Below are 25,998 nucleotides of genomic sequence, written 5' to 3' on the forward strand. Positions count from 1 at the left end.
TGTGAAAATATTAGCAGCCCAGTTAATAGGTCATAAAAACATTTTATTGGGGGGAGGGATAGCTCAGGGGTTTGAGCATTGGCCTGCTAAACCCAGGGTTGTAAGTTCAGTCCTTGAGGGGGCCATTTAGGGATCTGGGGCAAAAATTGGGGATTGATCCTGCTTCAAGCTTCCTCCTGAGGTCCCTTCCAACCCTAACCTTCTATGATTCTATGATCACAAGATGCTTTCTGATGGCACTGAACAATCTTCTTTCCTGCAGAAAACGTAAACTAATGTAGGGCTGGACAGCAAGAGGCAGTGAGGAAAAGGTTATAAATACATACATGGAATTGTAAAACTTGTTATTCCATGTACCAATGACATCAAATAAGACTTGATAAGCTACGATTAATTAATCTTTTTTATAAAAGAAATTTTACTTCAGTACTGTACATATCTTCCAAATCCACTGCTTTACTTTCAAAGAAAACCAGATTAAGCCATTTAGTGTTGTCTAGCACTAGGTCATAAGTTTCATTTTTTCCTCTATATTAAAGTAACCTGATCCATTAATCCTTATGCAAAATGTAAATGTTTATATTAGACAATTATGATCAACTCTCACAATAAAATCTGATTTATTATTCAATTAATTTAGCCTTTTATATTTCTTGTTATATAGAAACTGGCACTGCTTTTAAATCAACACATAGGTTCTTGAAGATGCCATGAGGGAAAAATAACACTTTCTGTATTGGTTATAAAGCTGCAAGTAAATGTTGTTCCCTTAATAGAAATCTGAGGTTTTTATCTATTGTTTTGTGTGATGTACCTAATTTATATTTTTTCATATACAGTTATGTTATTGACAGTTAGATCAAGTGCTATTTCACATACCAGTAGTCAAAACTTATAGTTAATGTAATCAGGTTTGCATTGTGCACCAAGAAGGTAGAGCTGGAACAGAAATGAAAATCTAGACAGAGAAATAGGAAAAAATGTACACTATGTTTGTAATGCCATAGAGAGCCAGGAAAGAAGCATATAAAATTGAAAAAGGGTGAGGCATTTTTTTCACTTCAAATTGTGAGTGGTTCTCCTAGAGAAGTAGTGAAAAAGAGAAACTGTCAGTTAAAAAAAATGTCCTATATATTATTATGAGACCTATTTGGGATTCCTCATTGAGACAAACCTCCCATGGAAACTAGTTTTAATCTCAGGTACAGTAGAGGAAAATTCTTCACTGGTGGGACTCTGAATTTACACTATTGCAAATGAGAGCAGAATTTGATACAGTAAAACTTTTGCCCAAATAAAGAATGCAGAATAAGGGTCTCAGTCTGCAAAGTGATGTGCTACCTTAGCTCCCATTGATTTAAACTATAGTTGACATATTGACCTCAAAAGAAACGTTCAGCAGAAATGTTCAGGATTGGTAGGTTTATAAATGGGACTTTCTCATCTACATGAACTCTTTGATATTGCCTTTACCAATAGGGTAAATACTTAAATTGTCATCTAACTACCATACCACACTGGAAAAACTTACTGAAGGACATGGTTTCTTCTCCATCTCTTGAGGTCTCTTTAAATCCAGATTGGATAGCTCTCTCTTTTTTTTAAAATATGCCCTAGCTCAACAACATATGAGCTTGATGCAGGAATTGCTGGGTGAAATTCTTCGTCTTTGTTCTGCAGGAGGACGACTAAATGATCATAATAGCCCTTTCTGGCTTTAAAAACTGTTAAGCTATTTATGTATTGTCAGAAACTGAAAAGCTTTAGATTCCTCCCATCCTCCCCGATCCACTCAGTTTCTAACTTTTATCACTCCTTCCTACACATCTCTAAACCTACCCATCCAAAATCTTCATCCAAGCCCTTATGTCCCATCTTGACTACTTCATCCTCCTTTCTGGTCTTGAGAAATGTAACCTTGCCCTCCTCAAGTTAATTCAAAACACATTTATTAAGAACATTGCTTTGGCTTGCTGCTTTGACTACATCACACCGCCCTGCATTTCTCTCCTGCATCAAAAACAAGGTACTTGTTTTACCTTTACATTAATATGCCATCAAGCAGTTGACTCATGCCTGCTCTACCAATGAGTCAAGCACCTTTGCACTGTTTCCTATGCTGCTCCTTTTGCATGGGAGGAGTCCCCTATAAAAATTGGTAAGGGCACTGCATTATCTTCTTTCAAGTTCCCCCCTTAACTCATTGAGTTGACATAATACCTATAAAACACAGAGCTAAGCAGTTAGAATACCGTAATAATCATTTCACTGCTACCTTGTTGACCCCATCTCTCTGTTTCTCCTCTATGCTTTTTATAGCCATTACAGCACTACCAGGGGGCTGTGGATATGAGGCATAACTATAGGAGTTTATATAAGAAAAAGATCCAAAAATCGGGACTGTCCCTATAAAATCGGGACATCTGGTCACCCCAGGCATACGAACCAGAGAAATCCAGGCCAAAAGTCTCAGGCCAAAAGTCATGCCACTATGCCCACCACTCTTATCAATATTGCTACAAAATCCAAATCGCAGATGATTGGAATTTATTTCTATCAGCCAAATTTTCTCACATGAAAAGTGTCTTGACAGTACCATTGTATCTGAGTGGCTTGAAAAAAAATAGAACACAAATTGAATCTTCTAATCTTTTACTGTGGGGCAGAATAATTTCTTCCAACACTCCATTGCAATGTTGCCTGATTTAATTTTCCATTTTAAATACAAGTTATAAATGTCCCTTTTGCAAGAAAAAAAATGAAGAATACACTTTCAAATTTGACAATTCAGAATGCTCAAAAATTATTAGCTTATGATTTTTGTGCAAAGACATATGAAGTAGGGTGAACACACAGGCTCAGATTTTTCTTTGTAATGCATGGTGTGGAGGAGAGTACAGGAGAAGAAATACCAGTGCCAAGAAAGCAAGGATGTAAGAGAGGGGGTTCAAAGCATACATGGTGTATCTCATTCTCCCACCGCTGGCATGACAATAGTATGGAGGAGTTACAACAGCCAGAATACTCCCTTTTGTAACTGGTGGGTCACAGAGTAAAACACTGCAGAAACTCTAATGGTCCCCTTACAGAGCTGAGGAGAAGTGCATAGTCATAAACTGGGAAATCAGTAGTACATGGCCACTCACTTGGGTTTGCACTCTCTGACTACATAGGGTGGGAGAGATGGCAACAATGAATGCTACTGTTGTGGACATGGATACATGAGGTTGGGCCAAAATTCTGTATACATACATGGCCACTGCATTTTAAAGGCCATACTCCCTATTCCTTCTGTGAGACCGTTTATCCCATAAGGGATAGTGCATTGAGTCTGCACCCTTTCATATACATTTTTCCCTTGTGCAGCAGAAGATGCTCTGCAGCTCAAAATTATCTTTCTTTGACCTAGGAGATTTGCTTAAACCAGTGGTAATGATCTGGGGGGTTATGCAGAGTTACAGACACTGCAGAAAGCCTTAGAATGTGTTTAGCTCTAAATCAGACTTGACATGTTCAACAGAGAAACATTTCTTTCTTTATAAGTGGCTCATTATCATGAGCTCTCTGCCTCCTTTGGCTACTTAAGTGTGATTCAATAGGTGGTTTAAAATGTGAGCTGCTGTGTTTTTTTTTTTTTTCTTTCAAGAACAGGCTGGTATATTTTCCTTCTGTGGTTGCAGATATTAAACCAGGCTTTGATAGCCTGTGTCCAACTTACAGACTAGAGTCTGGGTATTTTTTGTAAGAAATATTTTCTCCTCTATTGGAAGTAACTCCACATTTTTATAATCTCCTAGGTTCTTTTAGGTGACCTATAATTCTGTATCCTATCTTGTCTAATTGGAAGCATAACCCAGGATCCTGGCTAAGTAGAACCCACTTTCACAAATTCATGACAGGGATGAACTTCCTAAGTATCCTGAAGTCATCTGTAGTGACGCTGTAGTTAACTTTTCATTAAAGCAGGAATGAGATCCCTGTGTTCCAAAGTTCAGTGATGGAATTTAGGATCAGTTACTGTTCAGAGTACAATTGGATTTTTGGTGACATTATTTGGATAAAATAGTTACTAAATTGGTTTTGAAATTTAGCCCTGACAGGCTTGCTGGTTTTTGTTTTTATTTTTTTCAGCAGTGGAAGAGGTACCTCTTGTTAAATAGTCACCACAGATCACAAACTCTGATCTACATAAACATACACACATCACCACTATTCAAACACAGGGCGTGCTGGCAATTTTAAAATCCAACAGAAAAATAGTTTTCATAATTTCTATATTTGTCAAACATTTTGATTTACACCAAGAAAAGCCATCTGATTTCTCTCAATGTTCTTCTGTCCCTGGCTCCCGGTGCCTCACACTACAGAGCTCCGTGATCCTGGAGAGGCAAACTGGACAGCAGTGAACCTTGCTTTGAAGCTAGCATACACCTCAGTTCTCTGGCTTCCTGCTCTTCTCCAAGTCCTCAGCTCAGTCCTGAATTATTAGACTGGCTGGCTAATCTGTCTCCAGGCAGGTCATCTAGACAGACAGCCTTAGATTTGTGAATGCTTTCACCTGTGTGTGTGATTCTACAATAGGGTCTAAAGTCATTCCCAAATCCTTGACTGATATCCTGTTGGGTTATTAGAATATCAGGAGCCTACACCAAAAGACAAGAGCAAGGTAGGTATTCTGTGACCATCCCTGAGCAATGTGGATTTTGTGTCAAACAGTTCACTGACTGTATAACCCAAGAAGAGTTGTGGAGTTTCTATGGCCCACAGACACAAAGCTGAATATACTTCTTAGAAACCATAATTCCAAAGGAAAGGAACATTGTTTTCTTTTGGTATTTATCCAGAAAAGCAAAGTGCAGATTTAAAACGACTGATATGATTAACTTTTTGAGATTCTCTGCCCAAACCTAGAAATTATTTCTGTAAATGTTTACTAACTCAAGCCACGTATATTAATAGGAAGAAATGAACACCATCCATTTTCTCCATGGGAATGTGCATTAAATATTAGAGATTAACAAACTGTTTTTTGCCTAATTTAGAAACCATGTGTACACCATGTGTTTGTACAGTGCTTAGCACAATGGGTCCTGGTCATGACTGGAGCTCCTTGGCACTATGGTAATACAAATAAATAGTAGGTTTGAGAGTGACTTTCAGTGGGTTCACATTCACTTAGGGAATAGAGAAAATAGAAGGGATAGAGAAAGGAAAAAAACAGATGAAAAATAAATAACTGTCACAGGTGCAAGCTATATATCTCACTGAAGGGGGTGTGGGAGGTGTTTGCCTGGCTTCAGTGATAGCATGAGATTCTCAGTAGCCAGGAACATATTTTTAAAAATTCAGTTGATCCTGATGGGGGGGAGGGAGAAAAACATTCATGATCTTAAACTAGTTTAGTGAATCCTTTGAAGCCAAAATATAACTTGCAAGGTTCAAAACCCCCTAAATTTTCCAGCCACATTAAATGCACATTGAATGGCCAGCCAATTAAAAATTGTCCACTCTGGCACTATTTATTTTTAATGTAGGTAGTTCTAGTTCATCAGCTGAATTTTAAGTCAGTAACAGTACTGGCAAAGAGGCCAAAAAGCTTTTTAGTTAGATTGCTTACATGCAATATATTAACTCAGATGCTGTTTTCAGCATGCAATATAATTAGAGTTTTCTGTGTCTAATGGTACTGAAAGCTGAGTTATGTGTAGTTATATATTTTTGCTTCATGTGGCCATTTGTGGGACAATTCATTAGAAGAGGGATGTCTAAATAATGTGGACAGAAAATGTCTTATTATGAGACATGTTAAGAGCCTTGGCCTAAATTTTCAAAAGTGACTAGGATTGCAAAGTGCTTCTATTTCTCGGTTCCCAACTTGAGAAATACTAAAGGAGCTTGATTTTCATAGAATGGGTGTTCATCTTAAGTTGGGTACTCCAAAATGGCAGTATCCCAAATAAAATAATTCAAAGAACTCAGACTCTAACTTGCTCTCACTGAACTCCAACCAAAACTCCTAATGTCTTCAATGGGAGCAGGGTCATAAAATTGATATAATATAGGGTTCAGGGTCCCTTAGACAGTAGTAACTTGGGGACTAAAACTTTATAAGCTTGTACTTATTGAGCTTCTTGCTCTTTCTTCCATCATAGCACAGGAAGGCTGAGTTTGGCCTCCAAAACCCGCAGATACCTCTAAAATCTGCATGGGCTATACTGGAATCAATGGAGACACTTTGCATAGAAGCCCTGGGGCTAAGTACTACCTCCTTGTCCTTCAACCCTTCAGTAGCATAGTTTTAAATGCCTTGATGCTGCCAGAGGCAGCTTGATGGCTGCTTTCCCCCTGCATGAATAGTTTGACACATTAATGCTTAGGTAGCCAACTGGCTGAAATGACAGCAGTGCAAAGAGATGCATTTTGAGGAAATGGTATGTATCTGAGAAAAAAAAGCTTACTTCAGAAGGGTTCAAACAGCTGCAGGGCCATAGATTAATAGCACTTATGGCCAGAAGGGAACATTTGATCATCTAGTCTGTATATCACTGGCCATAGAATTTCATCTAGTTACCCTGTATTGAGCCCAATACCTCGTATTTGACTGACACAACCTTGCAGAAAGACATCCAGTCTTGATCTGAAAACATCAAGCAATGGAGAATCCACCACTTCCCTTGATAGTTTGGTCCAATAGTTAATCATCCTTACTGTTAAAATTTCTAATTTGATTTTGTTTGGCTTCAGCTTCCAGCCATTTTTTTTATTATGGCTTTTTCTGCTAGATCTTTTTAGTTTCTGGTATTTTCTCCCTGTGAAGTTATCTATATGGTGTGATCAAGTCACTTCTCAGTTTACTTTTTGACAAACAGCTCAATCTGTTTATTTTAAGACTCTCTTTATAAGGCATTTTCTTCAGCTCTCTAATAATTTTTGTGGCTCTTTTCTGTCCCATCTCCAATTTTTCAACATCTTTTTTTTTTTTTAAAAAATGTGGACACCCAGTGCTAGATGTAATTTTCCAATATCTGTCTTGCTAATGCTGTATAAAGAACTAAATCACCTCCCTGCAAACTGCTCTCCTGTTTATACCTCTAAGGATCATATTAGTCTCTTTTTGCCACAACATCAGCTGGGAGCTCATATTAAGTTGCTTGCCCACTATGGCCCTTAAATCCTTTTCAGAGTCATTGCTTCTCAGGATACAGTCCTCCATTCTGTAGGTATGGCCTGCAGTTCTTGTTCTTAGATGTATAACTTTACATTTATCTGTATTAAATTTCATTTAATACTCTTGCTCTGCATCTTGACTCCCCACCCATTGTTTATAGTGAAGAATAGGTTTCCCTAGCCAAGCACAATAAGGAGGCCATTAATAGATAACAGCTGGGTATAAATTGTCAAGTGGCTTCCTTTGATGTTGCATGAAAAGTAAGAACTGCTTAGGTAGTCAGCAGATAGCTACCTACTACTTGCTCAGCTTCTGAACCACATGGCAAAAGCAATACAGTAACTCCTCACTTAACGTCTTCCTGCTTAACGTTGTTTCAAAGTTATGTCGCTGCTCAATTTGGGAACATGCTCATTTAAAGTTGTGCAATGCTCCCTTATAACGTCATTTGGCTACCTGCTCTGTCCACTGCATGTAAGATTTTGTGGAAGAGCAGCGACTTTACAAGGGAGCATTGCACAAGTTCATCTTCTCCGCCTCCTCCCCCTCCCTCCCAGCGCTTCCCCCACCGCCAAACAGCAGCTTCAGACTTGGGGGGTGGGGGTGGGGGAAGGAGCAGGGTTGTGGCATGCTCCAGAGAAGAGGTGGAGTGGGGGTGGGAAGAGGTGGGCCTGGAGTGGAGCAGGAACGGGAAGAGGTGGGCCTGGAGCATCCCCTCACAAAGTCGGCACCTGTTCTTCTCTGGGTAAGCTGCTGCGAAGGTGCTTCCTAGTGTCCTTGCCTGCAGCGGGCTGTGCCCATGTGGGGTAAGCCAGGAACACTTCCAACCACAGTATAGTACAGTACTGTACAGTATATAATGCCTTTTGTCTGCCCCAAAAATTTTCCTTGGAACCTTGGAACCTCCCACATTTACACTAAATCTTATGGGAAATTGGATTCATTTAACATTGTTTCACTTAAAGTTGCATTTTTCAGGAACATAACTACAACTTTAAGTGACAGGTTTCAGAGTAAGAGCCGTGTTAGTCTGTATTCGCAAAAAGAAAAAGAGTACTTGTGGCACCTTAGAGACTAACCAATTTATCTGAGCATAAGCTTTCATGAGCTAGAGCTCACTTCATCAGATGCATACTGTGGAAAGTATAGAAGACCTTTTTATACACACAAAGCATGAAAAAATGGGTGTTTACCACTACAAAAGGTTTTTTCTCCCCCTACCAGCAGGAGAGTGGGGTGGGCGGAGAGAAAACCTTTTGTAGTGGTAAACACCCATTTTTTCATGCTTTGTGTGTATAAAAAGATCTTCTATACTTTCCAGAGTATGCATCCGATGAAGTGAGCTGTAGCTCACGAAAGCCTATGCTCAAATAAATTGGTTAGTCTCTAAGGTGCCACAAGTACTCCTTTTCTTTTAACGTTAAGTGAGGAGTTACTGTAATTTAGAACTCAGAGTTTTTGCAACTAAAGATATGACTACACTTTGAACTGAGGGTGTGATTCCCAGTTCATGGAGACATACCTAGGAGGACTGGTTGACTAATGGGTAAGAGTTGCAGAATATAGAATTGGTAATTCTTATTATATTGACTGAGAGAAACAAAATGTTATTCCTGAAAAGTCTTTGCTACTTTTTCAGAGAATAACTGAGGCCTTCTCCGGGCAGGGGGGCGGGGGGAAGAATGTTAACATTGTAGATAAAATAAGGTAGCTTGCAGTTATTGCATCAATGAGGAGGTCAAGTTGAAGACTGTGGTGGGTATGTAGTGAAAACTATAAAATGCCTTGTCTCCACTAGGATTTTACCTTGTGTTTGTTACCTGGAGGAAGTTAACTTTCAACACAGCTTTCTTCCTTTGTGAAGAAATAGCCTCCAACTCTAACGTATGCTAGAACTAGAAAGTTATCAACAAATAAGTTGAGCCTCCAGAGACAGGAGACAGTTCCATTGTCTGGCATTAACTTCTAGATGAGAAAAGACTGACTACTAATCTCACCTGCACACAACTAAATATATAACTCGTTTATTCAATCTCCTACAATAAGCTCTTAGTGCACACAATTTTATTGTGAATGAGCTTTAGCATGCTGCTGGATGGTTATTCTTCTCTCAATTGTTCTGAATTATTGCCAGGGTGCCCACAGCTGTGGATAGGCTTTTTTGTATTTAAATAAATATAAACAAACAATAAAAACTATAATGCAGTTACACCTAGACACCAGGAAGGGGGAGAAAATCACACTTTTTTTGTTTCTTTTTTTAAATTCTGGGGAGATGATTATATACTCCATTCATAAGTGCCATATACAAACAAACAGAATCCAGACTTTCCTGAGTGGTTGAATAACAGGAAAATACAACGCTACATAGGACAATGAGAAACTAGAAGGTTGAGATGCAGAAATATGAGCCTCAACAGAAAACAAGAAATTGAATACATACAAATACAGGAAATGTATACTGCAGCCTACTCAGTAAGGCAGATACTGAATAGCTCAAATTTATACGTACCTTGGTTTTTCACAACATTTTTGAAAAGATGAAAATGTGAATTTTGTCACTGTTCATAACGAATCCACATGCTAGCATTCTAAATCCTTACATCATACCATAACATTTATCATTCATCCATCTGTCTAGCTGCCTTTACTATAATATCTTATTTGCTAGAATTGCAAATATTGAAAATTGTATGATTTAATAGTGTTATGAAGAAATTGTATTACTGCTGCATAGGCATATATAGAATATGCTGCATATGGCAATATGTAGATTGACAGATAAAGCACAATGTATAAAATCGTACTTCTCTTTTTAACCTTCTTGGTGGCATGGTAACTGCATCTTGCTGCATGAATGACATACTTGGAGTCCATTGAAATCAATGGGATATTTTCCTTTGCTGGATCCAGTCTTTAGAGGGTCAGCTATTATATCATTGTCCTGTATTTACAATTTAAGTGCTTTTCCCCCACTCTGCAAATACAAATAGATGTTTAAGCTGCTCATATCAGGAATTGTGTTCTTGGTTTTGGTACCAAATTTGGATCCTGACTGATGTGATTTTTGTCCTCTTTTCCTCTCATCTTTATCAGGAGGACTATGTGCCCCTGCAAGTTTTAAGGTCAATATTGAAGTCTATTGGTGATTTATTGAGACAGATTTCCTCAAAGTAGATTGCTCTAACTTGAACAATAAAATATATAAAAATTGGAATATCTTAAGTTACCTACTACCAATATTTACTGTATCTTTGTTTGGTGAGAAATAGCACTTCTGTTTGTTCTAAATTTGTATTCTTACCCCCCCACCCCCAAAGTTGATCAAATTATCCCTTGAAATTGCTCGTAAAAATGGAAGGAGAAACTTTTTAAAAGAAAAAAACAGTTTGTCTTTGCTAACTATATTATTGGATCCTAGTAAATATGCTGCAAGATTTCTGCAGGTAATGTAGAAATGTTGCCTTCTAGGGGGAAGGTAGCTGATTATAGAATTATGTCAGAAATAAGAAATGGTGACCACAGTAATTACTGTACAGTATCCTACTGGTGTCTCAGTTTAAATCAATGTCTGGCCCATGGACGTTATTTCCCATCATAATGACAGAAGTAAGGAATTGCATTTTGTCCTTTATGAATCATAGGACAGATTTTTAAAAGCTTTGCCTAGCTTGAAAGAAGTTTGTTAAAAATTCTAGCACAAACTACTAACTCCAAGGACTCCTTCCCATTTCATCCATATAGAAAAGGTTCATATCAGGAGATGCATTTGGTTTGAAGGGGATCTCCAATTGGCACTGCTTGGTTATAGGATTATTGTAAATGGGGTAATGTGGTTGAACTGTTGATGGCTAAATTAAGGAACTGCAAAAAGAAAATTAAATTTAGAGATAAAATTTGTAACTATAAAAGAATTAATACAAAGAAATACAGGATTTTTAAAAAACTATTATCATGGAGAGGGCTAAGTGCATTAATTGGCTACATTTTTAACTAGATTTAGATAGGGCTATTTATTTTATTCAAAAGGACATCATCCCGCTGTTCACTGCAATATCTCATTGAACTTGCACTGCTACGGTACTTGAAGTACAATAGATCCTATACTTAAGGCACGGTAGTAGAAAAGTAATCATAGGTTCCCACAAAATGTCTGCATAATATCCACAGTATGTGAAGTATCTGTGTAAATTTAAAATCCTAGCTAGCTGAACACTGCAATTGATGGCATTAGGGTCCATGATATCTGATACAAATGTTTGAAATGAGAGGGCTTGACTGATTCAGGCTTATTCAAGTTTTAGGTTAAAATTACAGGCATTATAAATGTTTGTGGTCTTTTTTCATAATTGTACATTTATTGGCTCAGTGATTGCTGATAATTTATAATTGCTAATTGCTAACCAGGTGGCATAGGATTATAATGAACCACTTTGTTCAGTGAAGCAAGTACTTTTCAAATAAGGCTGTCTTTTTACATTTTTCTTTGATGCATTTATAAAGGGTCAAAAATGAGTACTGTACTTTGTATTTTACGCTGTCCTTTTAATGGTTAATGTATTTTCCATGACACTGCTTAGGAATTACCATTGCGCTCGTGCGCACACACACACACACACACACATATATATAAAAGTAAGTCTCCATGAATCAAAATAAAAAAAAAACACAAAAAACATTAATGTTCCTAAAAGATTTCCTTAGAACCAAAACCTGGGATCCAAGCTCTCCCACACCTTGGAAATGCTCAGAACCAGATTCTCAGTTAGTTCCCAGGTTTTCAGTTAGACTGAACTATATTATATTTTATATTAATATCATAGCTGAACCCTGGAGGGAAGTTTGGATCTGGAATTACAACCAGATTCTGATTTTTTTTTTGTGTGTGTTTGTTTCTGATTTACCTCTATTTCCTAATCATAGAATATCGGGTTTGGAAGGGACTCCAGGAGGTTATCTAGTCCAACCCCCTGCTCAAAGCAGGACCAATCCTCAACTAAATCATCCCACCCAGGGCTAGGTCAAGGCTGACCTTAAAAACCTCCAATGAAGGAAATTCCACCACCTCCCTAGGTAACCCCTTCCAGTGCTTCACCGCCATCCTAGTGACAACTTTTTTCCTAATATCCAACCTAAACCTCCCCCACTGTAACTTGAGATTATTACTCCTTGTTCTATCATCTAGTACCACTGAGAACAGTCTAGATCTATCGTCTTTGGAACCCCCTTTCAGGTAGTTGAATGCAGCTATCAAATCCCCCCTCATTCTTCTCTTCTGCAGACTACGTAATCCCAGTTCCCTCAGCCTCCCCTCATAAATCATGTGCTCCAGCCCCCTAATCACTTTTGTTGCCCTCTGCTGGACTCTTTCCAATTTTTTCACATCCTTCTTGTAGTGTGGGGCCCAAAACTGGACACAGTACTCCAGATGAGGCCTCACCAATGCCGAATAGAGAGGAAAGATCATGTCCCTCGATCTGCTGGCAATGCTCCTATTTATACAGCCCAAAATGCTGTTAGCCTTCTTGGGAACAAGGGCACACTGTTGACTCATAATCTTTACAAAAGTTAAATACTGAATTAGGTGGCTATGGGTACAGAGTGGAGAAAAAGAACAACACTGGTGTTCATAGAAACAGTACAGTCTGTCTTATTGTAACTTAAATTCTATTCAGATCTCATGATGCACTTCAGCTCTAATGTTCTGCTACTCCTACATGACAGAATTCATGCTAATATCTATAGAAATTGCTTATATGGCTAAAGAATTGATGCAAGATCTGCAGTATAGAAATAAGCAGAATTTTGCTTCCTAACATCCCTGTGAAATGGCTGAGTTCCCATCTACCTTTCAACATATTGTGTACATGTACACACAGAGTTTTTTCCTTTATTCTTAATTTAAAATCAAACAAAACACTTAGAGTTTGCTTCTGTGCTGGCTGTATTTATGGTTTTTCTGCAAGATCCCACCTCAGGCTCCTCTTTTGCCTTTAAGACTTTCAATCATGTATCATCCTGAATTGGAGCTCGTCCAGCTGCCAGATCAGTGAACAAAATAGCTGTGCCTATTTGTGTGGGGTCCTATAATGTAAATTCTATCACAGACCTCATCCTGAAAACACTACCAGGCATAATGCTTGCAATCGAGAATGGTCCCATTGAAATCAGTGATGCTGGGACTCAATGGAAATGAATGAGACTACTCAGAGTAGTGAGCACTATTTCTGGTAATGTTTTCAGGATTGGCTACTAACAGAAGGCTTACTGTTCCTAATCCTTCTATTAACTAGTAGGGGGATGGAGGGATGGGGGAGAACCATGGTCCCACCTTGTAGTGGGGTGGTCACTGGTCACCCACTCCTGACCTGAAGGGGTTAAACAGCCCTGGGAGAGGGCTTCCCTGGGGGAGCCAATAGTAAAAGCAGTCCTGGAGAGGGCTATGGCTGGAAATAAGTGGAGTGAGAACAGCTGGGGAAAGCTGACTGTGTAGCTGGCCACAGCTTTGGCCAGCTCAATCAGGGTCCAGCTGACCCTTATAAGAGGGCTGTGGGCCAGAATCAAAGGGGAATCTCATGCTAGTCCTGGAGTAGGAAGGATTAGCTGCCTGAGAGCAAGGTACCTGAGGTGAATTTGTGCTGGGGAAGGGCAGAGGGAGCTCCAGCCTGGTAGAACTGCAGGCCTTGGAGAAGGACTACAAAGGTACTGGGGCAGCCCAGAGATAGGCAGAGGCCACCGGTCTTAACCCCTTGCCAGTGATGAGTGGCCATTACACTGCAGTCTGCCCCAGTGAGTGGGGGCCAGATGATGACTGGCAGTAGCCACTGAGGCAAGGTGGATTTAGAGGGTTGGGGGAGACCCAGAGTAGGGGGTACTGCTGGGGCAGAACCCTGAGGAAAAGGGCACTGGGAGGGATGCAGGGCCAGTGAGACACTGGCCTGCAGAGGGCATGCCAAAGGCTGGAAAGAGCTAATTCCCAAGATGACCAGCAGAAGGTGCTGCATCGATGAGTCCTCGTCTCGCTACACCCCTGCAGTCCTTTTGAAGAGCTTGCATCCCCTGATGAGCGTGGGGAGAGATCTGTGCTTGGTGACAGAGGTAGATATGTGAGTTTTTTAGAAAACTCCCAAGGTGCATTGAACTACTTTTCAGTAGGTAGAGTTGGTGTGGGGTTTCTACTGGTATAGGTGATAAGCAGAGCCAGCACTACTGCTTTTTAGCATTTTAATTAATATACAATATACAAAGGAGTTATAGTAAAGCAATATCAAATATTCTCCTGAAGTAGAGAGTATGATCATATAATATACATGGAGAGAGAGAGAGATTTTCCTTTCCTCTCCTACTCCTCACGGTCCATTGTGGTCACGTTCACGGCCATAGGATTTTGAAAATCATACATTTCTTCATTTCAGCTATTTAAATCTGCAATTTCACCCTCTTCTAATGTTCGGGGTCCTGACCCATACAGGAGTTGTAAGGAGGGGTTGTAAGGTTGTTGTTCTAGTGGGGCTTGTGGTACTGCTACCTTTACTTCTGCGCTGCTGTTGGTGGCAATGCTTCCTTCAGAGCTGGGCAGCTGGAGACCGGTGGCCGCTGGCTGGGAGCCCAGCTCTGATGGAAGAACTGCCAGCAGCAGCAGCACAGAGCTAAGGAGGGCATGGTATGGTATTGCCACCCTTACTTCTGAGCTGCTGCTGGCAGGGTGCCACCTTCAGAGCTGGGAGCCCAGCCAACAGCTGCTGCTGTCCAGCCACCCAGCTCTGAAGGCAGCATAGAAGTAAGGATGGCAATACTGTGACCCTCCCTGCAACTCCCTTTTGGGCCAGGACCCCCAACTTGAGAAACACTGGTCTCTCCTGTGACCTCTGTATAGTAGAGGGTTAAAAGCACACAAAGACCAGATTTCATGGTCATGACATGTTTTTCATGGTCATAAATTTGGTAGGGCCCTATATACATGTACACCAGACAAACTAGGAAATTCTGTTGATCTGGACAGACATTCTGCTGTTTCATGCTTTTCTAGCCCTATTGGGTAGGAGTTCAGATCTGAGAAGCAGATTAAACTACTGGATAGTTACATGAATGTGAACCTTTTGTGCCCTCAGTAGCAGGACATTTCTTATCCATGAGAAATGAGCCACCAAAATCCGAGCCAGGGTGAGATCATGTTTTTTTCTTTGTAAAAAATGCCACCACTTTTGGCCATTTTATGATTTTACTTAGGAAGGTTTCTAATGGCCAAAACAGTTTTCTTTAAAAGCACAATCAATAATCAAATAGGTTGTGCTAATTCCTAGCTAGCCCTCACTTCACTCAGCAAGCTAAATTTCCAAAGAATTGTATGCAAAACCACACCTTATCCCTCCTGAATATGGAGAGTAAAGCATTTGCAAGTGTATATCTTTTGCAGCTCATCTTTTGCACACAGCTTGGAAAATATAACCTGGTATTAGTGCCATTTCTCCATACACACCCAACTCCTCCCCACACCCCCCCAAAAAACCTGTAAAGTAATATACATAGAGGCATGTAATCAATTCTATGAGAATTATATCTCCCAAAGGCAGGGTTGTAGACTCAACAAGCTGTTCCACATACAGTACTTAAGACAGAAGATTTTTAAAGAGGGGGGGAAAAGTGATTAATACTTGAAGCTGACATGATTCTGATTTTTTTAGGCATCATTTTTATTTCTTATACTAAATAGACCTTGCCACTTGGTTTCATGATGCTGTGTCTCTTTTGGCAGGGCTCCCATGATCAATGATAAAAACGTGATTGGTTCTACTAATATTTGCAACTCCATGACTGTGATAAGAAGTGAATTTCTCAATAGAAGTGTACTGAGTGAAATATGTTAGTTTGCTAAAATATGTTTTAGGCTTAACAGCCAAAGATGACCCAGGTAAAGGTTGACACAAAAATGAATGGCGTGATAAGATAAATGAATGTGAAGTGGCAAGGAACCTGACTGTGTAATGAGAATTTTACAAGAAGGATTGGGCCCATTGGCTCTATCCTAATTAGAGTTCCTATTTACATATTAGCATGCTAAAGAATATTAGGCAGTTAGAATACAATGGATTCTCACAAAGATATGGTATGTAATACTGGCTACTGAAGTGGGGGTTGAAAATAAAAAACGATCAGCACTGCAAGAGCTGGTTCAGCTTCACCAGCTCTGCTTAAGGAGACCTTCATTCCTCAAGTATGAACTATCTGTTTCTTCATCTTTTCACCTCTTTCCCATACATAAAATATCAGTGTGCTCTCTTCTACTTCAGGTGCTGTATTGTCTGGACTGTTTGCATGGTCTTATTCACAACATACAGTCCATTTCTTTTTCCCCATGAGTACCTTTCCTCTTTAAATCCCAGCATTGCAGAACATAGTACAGGCATGTGTTAGGAGGAGCCTGGCACTTAGCTTTCTTTACTATAGCTAGCTCTCTCTGAGCTCCCCTTCCTCCTGTTTCTTTCCCAATTATGTATCTTCCTCATATTGACCTAATTACTTCATTAGCCCAAGCATTACCCCAAAGGTCAAGAATCCTCACCATTACAGATTAATTGATTCCAGTTAAGCCCATTAACTTCTCCTGTAAACAATTACTTAAGTGAGCAGGGTGTCGCAGCTAGCACTCTACCCCTTTAGTTCATTTGAGAGCTTTTATTGCCCCCCTGGGGATGTTCTTCCTCTCCGTCTGAGCCCTGTCCTATTTCATAGAATCATAGGACTGGAAGGGACCTCCAGAGGTCATCTAGTCCAGTCCTCTGCACTCATGGCAGGACTAAGTATTATCTAGACCATCCCTGACAAGTTTGTCTAACCTGATGTCAAGGTTCCTTCCCCACTCTGAACTCTAGGATACAGAAACCTGCATGAAAAACCCCCTAAGCTTATTTTTACCAGCTTAGATTAAAACTTCCCCAAGGTACAAACTATTTTACCTTTTGTCCCTGGACTTTATTGCTGCCACCACCAAGCGTCTAACAAATATAACAGGGAAAGAGCCCACTTGAAAACATCTTTCCCCCTGCAAAAAATTCCCCCAAGCCCTACCCCCCCTTTCCTGGGGAAGGCTTGATTAAAAATCCTCACCAATTTGCACAGGTGAATGTGGACCCAAACCCTTGGATCTTAAGAACAATGAAAAGCGATCAGGTTCTTAAAAGAAGAATTTTAATTGAAGAAAAAAAGTAAAAGAATCACCTCTGTAAAATCAGGATGGTAAATTACCTTACAGGGTAATCAGATTGAAAATATAGAGAATCCCTCTAGGCTAAACCATAAGTTACAAAAAGACACACAAACAGGAATATACATTCCATTCAGCACAACTTATTTTATTAGCCATTTAAACACAACAGAATCTAACGCATATCTAACTAGATTGCTTACTAATTCTTTACAGGAGTTCTGACATGCATGCCTGCTCTGGTCCCAGCCAAAGCAACACAGACAGAGAGAACCCTTTATTTCTCTCTCTCTCCCCCCCCCGCCTCAAGCTTTGAAAGTATCTTGTCTCCTCATTGGTCATTTTGGTCAGGTGCCAACGAGGTTGTCTTAGCTTCTTAAGCTTTTACAGGTGGAAGGGTTTTTCCTCTGGCCAGGAGGGATTTAAAGGTGTTTACCATTCCCTTTATATTTATGACACCTGATCTTAAAAATCTCCAATGATGGAGATTCCACAACCTCCCTAGGCAATTTATTTCAGTGCTTAACCACCCTGACAGTCATGAATTTTTTCCTAATGTCCAACCTAAATCTCCCTTTCTGCAATTTAAGCCCATTGCTTCTTGTCCTATCCTCAGAGATTAAGAAACAATTTTTCTCCCTCCTCCTTGTAAAAACCTTTTATGTATTTCAAAACTGTTATCGTATCTCCTCTCAGTCTTCTCTTTTCCAGACTCAACAAACCCAATTTTTTCAATCTTCCCTCATAGGTCATGTTTTCTAGACCTTTAATAATTTTTGTTGCTCTTCTCTGGACTTTCTCCAGTTGGTCCACATCTTTCCTGAAATGTGGCACCCAGAACTGGACACAATACTCCAGTTGCAGCCTAATCAGCGCAGAGTAGAGCAGAAGAATTACTTCTCATGTCTTGCTTACAACACTCCTGCTAATACATCCCAGAATGATCCTTTTTTTTTTTTAACAGTGTTACACTGTTGACCCAAATTTAGTTTGTGGTCCACTGTGACCCCCCCCCAGATCCCTTTCTGCAGTACTTCTTCCTAGGCAGTCATTTCCCATTTTGTATGCATGCAACTGATTATTCCTTCCTAAGTGGAGTACTTTGCGTTTGTCCTTATTGAATTTCATCCTGTTTACTTCAGACCATTTCTCCAGTTTGTTCAGATCATTTTGAATTATAATCCTATCCTCCAAAACACTTGCAACCCCACCCAGGTTGGCATCATTCGCACACTTTATAAGCATATTCTCTATGCCATTATCTAAATAATTGATTAAGATATTGAACAGAAGCGGACCTAGAACCAATCCCTGCGGGACCCCACTTGTTATGCCTTTCCAGCATGACTGTGAATCACTGATAACTACTCTCTGGGAATGGTGTCCAACCAGTTATGTATCCACCTTATAGTAGTTCCATCTAGAGTGCATTTCCCTAGTTTGTTTATGAAAATGTCATGCAAGACTTATCAAAAAACTTTTCTAAAGTCAAGATATACCACATCTACTACTTCTCCCCTACCTAAAAGGCCCATTATCCTGTCAAAGAAAGCAATCTGGTTGGTTTGACATGATTTGTTCTTGAAAAATCCATGCTGACTGTTACTTATCTACTTATTATCTTCAAAATGAGTGCAAATTGATTGCTTAATTATTTGCTCCATTATCTTTCCAGGTACAGAAGTTAGGCTGAATGGGCTGTAATTCCCCAGGTTGTCCTTATTTCCCTTTTTTATAGATTGGTACTATATTTGCCCTTTTCCAGTCTTCTGGAATCTCTACTGTCTTCCAAGACTTTTCAGAGATAATTGCTAATAGCTCAGATATCTCCTCAGTCAGCTCCTTGAGTCTTCTAGGATGCATTTCATCAGGCCCTGGTGACTTGAAGACATCTAACTTGTCTAAGTAATTTTTAACTTGCTCTTTCCCTATTTTAGCCTTGTGTTCCTACCTCATTTTCACTGGCATTCACTATGTTAGACATCCAATCACCACCAACCTTCTTGGTGAAAACTGAAACAAAAGTCATTAAGCACCTCTGCCATTTCCACATTTTCTGTCCTTTTCCCCCTCATTAAGTAACAGGCCTATCCTGTCCTTGGTCATCCTCTTGCTTCTAATGTATTTGTAGAATGTTTTCTTGTTATCCTTATGTCTCTAGCTAGTTTGATCTCGTTTTGTCCCTACACACTTGTGGTGTGTTATATTCATCCTTTGTAATTTGACCTAGTTTCCACTTTTTGTAAAACTCTTTTGATTTTTGGATCATTTGAAGATCTGCTGGATAAGTCAGCGTGGTCTCTTGCCACACTTCCAATCTTTCCAAAGCAGTGGGATAGCTTGCTCTTGTGCCGTAAATAATGTCTCTCTGAAAAACTGCCAACTGTCTTCAATTGTTTTTCCCCTTAGACTTGCTTCCCATAGGATCTTACCTACTATCTCTGAGTTTCCTCTTGAAATCCACTGTCTTCATTTTGCTGTTCTCCCTCCTACCATTCCTTAGAATCATGAACTCTACCATTTCATGATCACTTTCACCTAAGCTGACTTCCACTTTCAAATTCTCAACCATTTCCTCCCTATTTGTCAATATCAAATCTAGAACAGCCTCTCCCCTAGTAGCTTTCTCCACCTTCTGACAATGTCTCCAATACATTCCAAGAACTTGTCTGATAATCTGTGTCTTGCTGTGTTTTCTCAACACATGTAGTTGAAGTTCCCCATCACCACCATGTGGCTCCTCAAACTTCTCCCCAACCCTTTCTGGGGTGGGGTTGGAGCTCCTTTCTTGGAAAATCCACCTCCACACTCCTCTGTTAACTTTACAGCAGCTTCCAATGACTCTAGCTTGTACCTTCAGATCCAGACTTTCAAAGGGTTGGGGAGACTCTTTGTGAACTTCTCCAGAATAATTGAGTCTGTTATGGCTTCTGTGTCCTGTGTGTGTGGTGGTTTTTTTTTTTTTTTAATCAGATGCAGTCTGATAGTTTTTGTGTGAATGCCCGAGGATGTATCCCACTATTCCATCTGGGTGCCCTAAATTGTTGTTGGTGGTTCTCTACCAGCAGGCCCACTTAATCCAAAGCAGTGGCCTTCGGTGTGTTAGTCCTTGGCTTTGTCCTTGTGTAGAACCATATAAGCCACCTGGTCCTCAACACTCAGGTAAGGGGCTAGTTGCACCACCCATGCTCTTTGTCCAATCCAGCACTCATAGCCACCTGCTGAAACATTAGCAGAAGGGTGTCACGTCATACCCTGGGGCCATCTTACATAGTCCTAGGCATATCACCCAATGCCCAGTTCCCTCATTGGCACTCACCAGCCTCTTCAAGAGCTGCTGGTGTACCTGGGAATGGTCCTTGCTGAACTCCCATAAGACCCCTTACTATTCTGCCTGACAGCCCAGAAGTGTTTGTCTCTCTGCTTACTGGGTCTTCTGCATCTCTTGTTGCTATTCAATAAGCCACCGCAGCATCTCATTCATCACTATCCTAGTGCAGTTTTCCACTCAAGACTACTTCTCTAGACTGGAAGGATTAAGATTCTGAACAAGATCTCATGCCTCACAGGGTGCTCCCTTAGCTACCTGGCGTACCATGTTGCCTGGCCCATTTGCATGATCTCTCATTCACAACATAGACACACGGTCCTTTTCTCCAGCTGAGTACCTCTAATACTTGTGTTCCAAGCACTGCAGAACACAGCACAGACGTGTCAGGAGAAGCCTACCACCCAGTTTTCTCTACCACACCCAGCTTGCTCTGAGCTTATTTCTTGTTGCTGCAAATTATACATCTTTCCCCTTATTGAGCTATCCCCACAATCCCCACCACTACAGGTTAGTTGATTCCAGTTAAGCCTGTAATCTTCTCCATTATGCAATTATTGAAATGACTAAGTTACTACAGCTAGCACTCTGTCATAAATACACACAAAGACAAGGTGGGGTGTGGTAATATCTTTTACTGGATATGTTAACTACTTATGCTCAACAATCCATTCCAACTTGTATTTAGCTGTGGCACTCTGAGTATGTTCCCCAGACCCAAAGAAGAGCGCTGTGTAAGCTTGAAAGTTTGTCTCTCTCCCCAACAGAAAATGGTCCAGTAAAAGATATTACCCCAAACACCTTGTCTCCCCAATATCCTGGGACTGACATGGTTACAAAACCGCATACATAAATATGTGATCATTCTATACTATTTCCATATATACATATGGCTTATATATGTTTACATACAAGATCTCCTTGTAACATACATTGTATTACATGCAAACAACTGTTCAGAAGGCTGCAAAGTTCAGCACTGAAAAGTAAGGAAATGTCTATGCAACCTTAATTTGGCTACCTGGTGCATATGCACTCAGTCTTTAATTACATGAGCAGGGCCTTGTATAGCATGCGGTTGTAATGTGTAGTAGCAAAGCATAACCCAAGAGACAGAAAAATCTATTCTACTGCTTAGAAAGAATTATTCCTTGGGCAAGGAGTCTCTCGTTTTGGGTCCAAATTTTTGAGCTCAGTGCTTTTATGGTTAGGATTCCATGACTGCTCATGTCTTTGTCTTGTAGACACTCTGGTTATGTTATAGGTTTTATAGATATCTTACTTGCCTATTTCTTTTGTCCTGGCAATAGGTATGAATCTTTCTCAAGTTTTTAGTGAATGATTGCTTTGAAATTCATATTTTTGTTGCTGTCTCTCTTCTGAAATCCCCTTTTTGTGACTATAGGAACTGCTCTTATGCTGTGATGTTTCCCCCAGGCAAAACTTTAAGTGCAAAGTCTTATATGCTGATGAGTCCTATAACGAAGCTTCATATTTGTGCATATATAAAATATGCTGCTTGCTTTCCATTTTTTAAAAAAAAATTATGGATTAATATTTAATATGTAAAACAAATGTTTGATTTTGTAAGTGAATTAAATATTCTGGCAATTTAGCTATCTTTTAGTACAGTACTACTGTTTTAAGGGTAAACTGGTTCTGGAGAATGGAAAACTCAGTGGACCAGTATTAGCACCCCTCCATCTCCCTCCGCAAAATCCTCCTGTACTGTGATACGCAAAATGATGTGCTGCCAATTTCATAGGTTTCCCTATGGCATGATTCAGGACCCAGGAAAGGCTGTTTTACACACAGTCTCTATAGAGTAGTTGAGAGAGATCCTGTCAAAGAGCTTGAGTTAACAGATAAACATTTATGAAGATAGATGATAACATATTACTAGTGAGAGGACTGAAACTTGATTCCTCAAGAAAATTATGAAATGTTTTATTGTTTCAGTCTCAACAGTGTTCATACATTGTACAAAATACAGTGCAGACATTCCTTTTCTGTGTTGCTTAAAGTATAAAATAACAAAGATGAAGATGTTTACTGAAGACCAGAAGGATTCACTTTTAGATTTTTTTTAATTATATTGTATCATTTGGTGTGGGCAGCGTAGAAGAAAGTCCTTAAGAAGGGACTTGAATCCAGAGAGGGAGGTGATGGGAGCACAATATTTGTACATGGAACCACATGGGAAAGGGCACAAGTGGGAGGAGATGAATAAGGCACTTATGTGATACTGATTGTCATACTGAAGTAGTCAGAGCCTTATAGTAAGAAACTAGTTCAGAGAAGTAAGTTGGAACAGACTTGTAAGTGTGACAAGTATAAACTTTGTTAAGGGATTTAAAGGGTGATGGTGATTCAGCAGTGGGCAACAAGGCACAATATTTGTAGAAGTATTAGGCTTAAAACGTTATACCAACTAATATTACTGTAAGAGGTAAAGAGAAATAAAACATAAATTTATTGTATATTTGCCTTGTTGGATGTCTTTTAGTGTAACAAATTTAAATCTTTTATAATTATTATTGATATTAGATGTCAAAGGTATTATAAAGCTGAGGAGTTGGGTAAGGATATAACTAATGGCAAGCAAAAGAGAAATGGAGGTGGGTATCTGTTACACACCTCCAGTACAGGAGGAGAGTGAGAATGAAAAATTACTAAATGAACTGCAGAGGAGTTGGAAACTACAGGATATTTCATGAAAGCTTCTGGGTGATGAATACAGCTGAACATGCACGGGTCACCAAAAATTATTAAATTATGTAGAGGACACAATTTCATTGTCAAGAAAGCCAAGAATTAATGATGTTTTATATGAATAGTTCTCATTTTCAGATATGCTGAAGTATGTAGAGCCATCTTTCTTTGCCTTTCAAGAGGCAAATCTTGTATTGGGTAAAATTTAAGGGCCTGCGGTGTACAGATCAGATTAGATCTAATGGTCCCATTTGACATAATCTCAAAAAAAAAAAAAATTCCTTCCTAGTAGTGTATGGTTGGGAGGCAGCTACTGTAGAACTTAACCTCTAACTAGATTCTGAGTTTAAATCAAATGGGATGCTTGGTGCAAATGATCTCTTGAATTGATCATATTATGAAAAAATAAGGCCTAAATTTTAAGTGACTATTGATTTGGGATATCTTCATTTGAGGATACTTTAAAAGGATCCTGATTGTTAGAGGGTGGGGGGTGAGCACTTCTGAAAAATCAGATCCTTTATGGTATCCCCAGCTGAGCAACCAAATTACTGCTCAGTTTTGAAGATGTTTGCCAAGCAAATAAAAATACCCCCCCCCCCCCAAGGTATGGGATTTCACAAAATCCAGATTTAGAGAACTAAAAAATTCAGTCAGGACACATTAGAGCACATGAGCCTCTAGCATATTTAAATATTCCATAACACACTTATCAGTGCACTTGAAAAAGGGAAAGAAACAGCAAATGTGACAGGGAGGGTTTGCATCGTAGAAAAGTGAGATTTAAAAAAAAAATTGTTAGGTCAATGCAGGAGGATTTGTTCCAATGGTATTTTGTTCAAAGATCTTACAGCAAAATAAATAAATAAATCCTGGACTGGACATGAAGCAAGGTTAGGACATCAGAATATACAGAAGCTTGTGAAGAAAAGATAAGAGCAGCAAACCAGAATGGGGAGCTAAAACTAGCTAAAAGAGAACAAAATTTTCAAGGACATGCAGGTGAAATGAAATGCAAGAGTAAATAGCCCTATTAATAAATGAAGAGGGGAGACCAAACTAGTAATGTTGCTGGAATTGTAGAACTACTGGACTGCTTTTTAACTCCGTATTCCTTCACCAGAAACAGAAAGGATTTAGGATAACTAAGAAGAAATGAAGACCATGTCAAGATAGCTTTTGATTTAAAAGAAACTGTTAAGGGAGTACATGGGAGAAACTGAATATACAAATTCTGGTCATTCTGTACCAAAGAATCCAAAGGGATTTTACTGAACTGCCTGCAGTTATTTCTGAAAATGGAGTACTGAGGAGATCGGTATACCAGTGGAATAAAATGTAACTGATCGAAAGCATGATCCTAGCAATTACAGTAATGTCTAAGAATTCTAACTTCAGGTCTGAGTAAAATATTGAAACCAATTGCATCTGTTAACATCCAAAGACAATTGAGCAATAAATAGAGGAATATAAAGTGTAAATAATGCCAAACATGATTTTTAAAAATCATTTAATTAAAAATGTAAGCTGACAAGGGGAATGCAGTAGATATAACATATCTGGACTCTAAAGTATTTGTTATATCAGGACTTCAATAAACCAATGTCCAACAAGGTTTCACTTGAATAATTAACTTAAATTGGCTTGGATGTCAGCACTGTCTCCTGGATTGAAAACTGGCTGAAGGAGCATAAATAAAAGGTAATGATAAACAGCAGTGTTCATTGAGTTGTGAAGTGAAGGAGCAAGGGGTGGGTGTAATAGGATGTCACTGAGATCAGTTTTAGGTCTGATCTCTTTAACATCTTAATTAATGATCAGATGAGGTAAACAGCATGTTAATGAGTTTCACAGCTAATACAAAACTGGGAGGCGTGGCAAACAGAGGTCAGATAAATAATTCAAAGGGACTGAAGTTAGAAATGAAGACAACACATATTCAACCTGGGAAAACAGTAAGCTGAGACATCTGTGGGGAAATAACTACCATCACAGATAATTATGGCTTACTTAGGCCTTAGAAATTTAGCCCTACTGTTGAGCTGCTGAGAAGCCTCTTGTGCACCAATCCCATTTCACAGGACATGGTGCAATGGGGCAGCAATCCCTATACTCTCCTGAGCTCAGGGATTGCAGTAGTGCCTGCTTTAAACATTAAGCTAAGAACATAATGGCCAAACTGGGTCAGACCAAAGGTCCATCAAGCCCAGTATCCTGTCTACCAACAGTGGCAATACCAGGAGCCCGAGATGGAGTGAACCTAACAGGTAATGATAAAGTGAGCTCTCTCCTGCCATCCATCCCCACCCTCGGACAAACAGAGGCTAGGGACACCATTCCTTACCCATCCTGGCTAATAGCCATTAATGGACTTAACCTCCATGAATGTATCCAGTTATCTTTTTAAACCCTGTTTATAGTCCTAGCCTTCGCAACCTCCTCAGGCAAGGAGTTCCACAGGTGGACTATGCACTGAGTGAAGAACTTCCTCTTATTTGTTTTAAACCTGCTACCCATTAATTTCATTTGGTGGCCCCTAGTTCATATATTATGGGAACAAGTAAATAACTTTTCCTTATTCACTTT

The 25,998-nt window shown here is 39.5% G+C and overlaps 1 protein-coding gene across 4 annotated transcripts in view; it reads left to right on the forward strand.

Annotated features, from left to right (window-relative positions):
* SGCZ (sarcoglycan zeta) overlaps positions 1-25,998 on the forward strand; it is an 838,252-nt gene that overhangs the window by 21,442 nt on the left and 790,812 nt on the right. Inside the window, exon 1 of one of the 4 annotated variants that reach the window (XM_073341952.1) lies at positions 25,033-25,113. The exons of the other annotated variants lie outside the window; for them this stretch is intronic. The gene's annotated coding sequence lies outside the window, so the exon portion shown is untranslated. Of the gene's footprint in view, positions 1-25,032; positions 25,114-25,998 lie in introns of those variants that run through there. 4 annotated transcript variants of the gene reach the window in all.

This window comes from Lepidochelys kempii, chromosome 4 (genome assembly GCF_965140265.1).
Source record: "Lepidochelys kempii isolate rLepKem1 chromosome 4, rLepKem1.hap2, whole genome shotgun sequence".
NCBI lineage: Eukaryota > Metazoa > Chordata > Testudines > Cheloniidae > Lepidochelys > Lepidochelys kempii.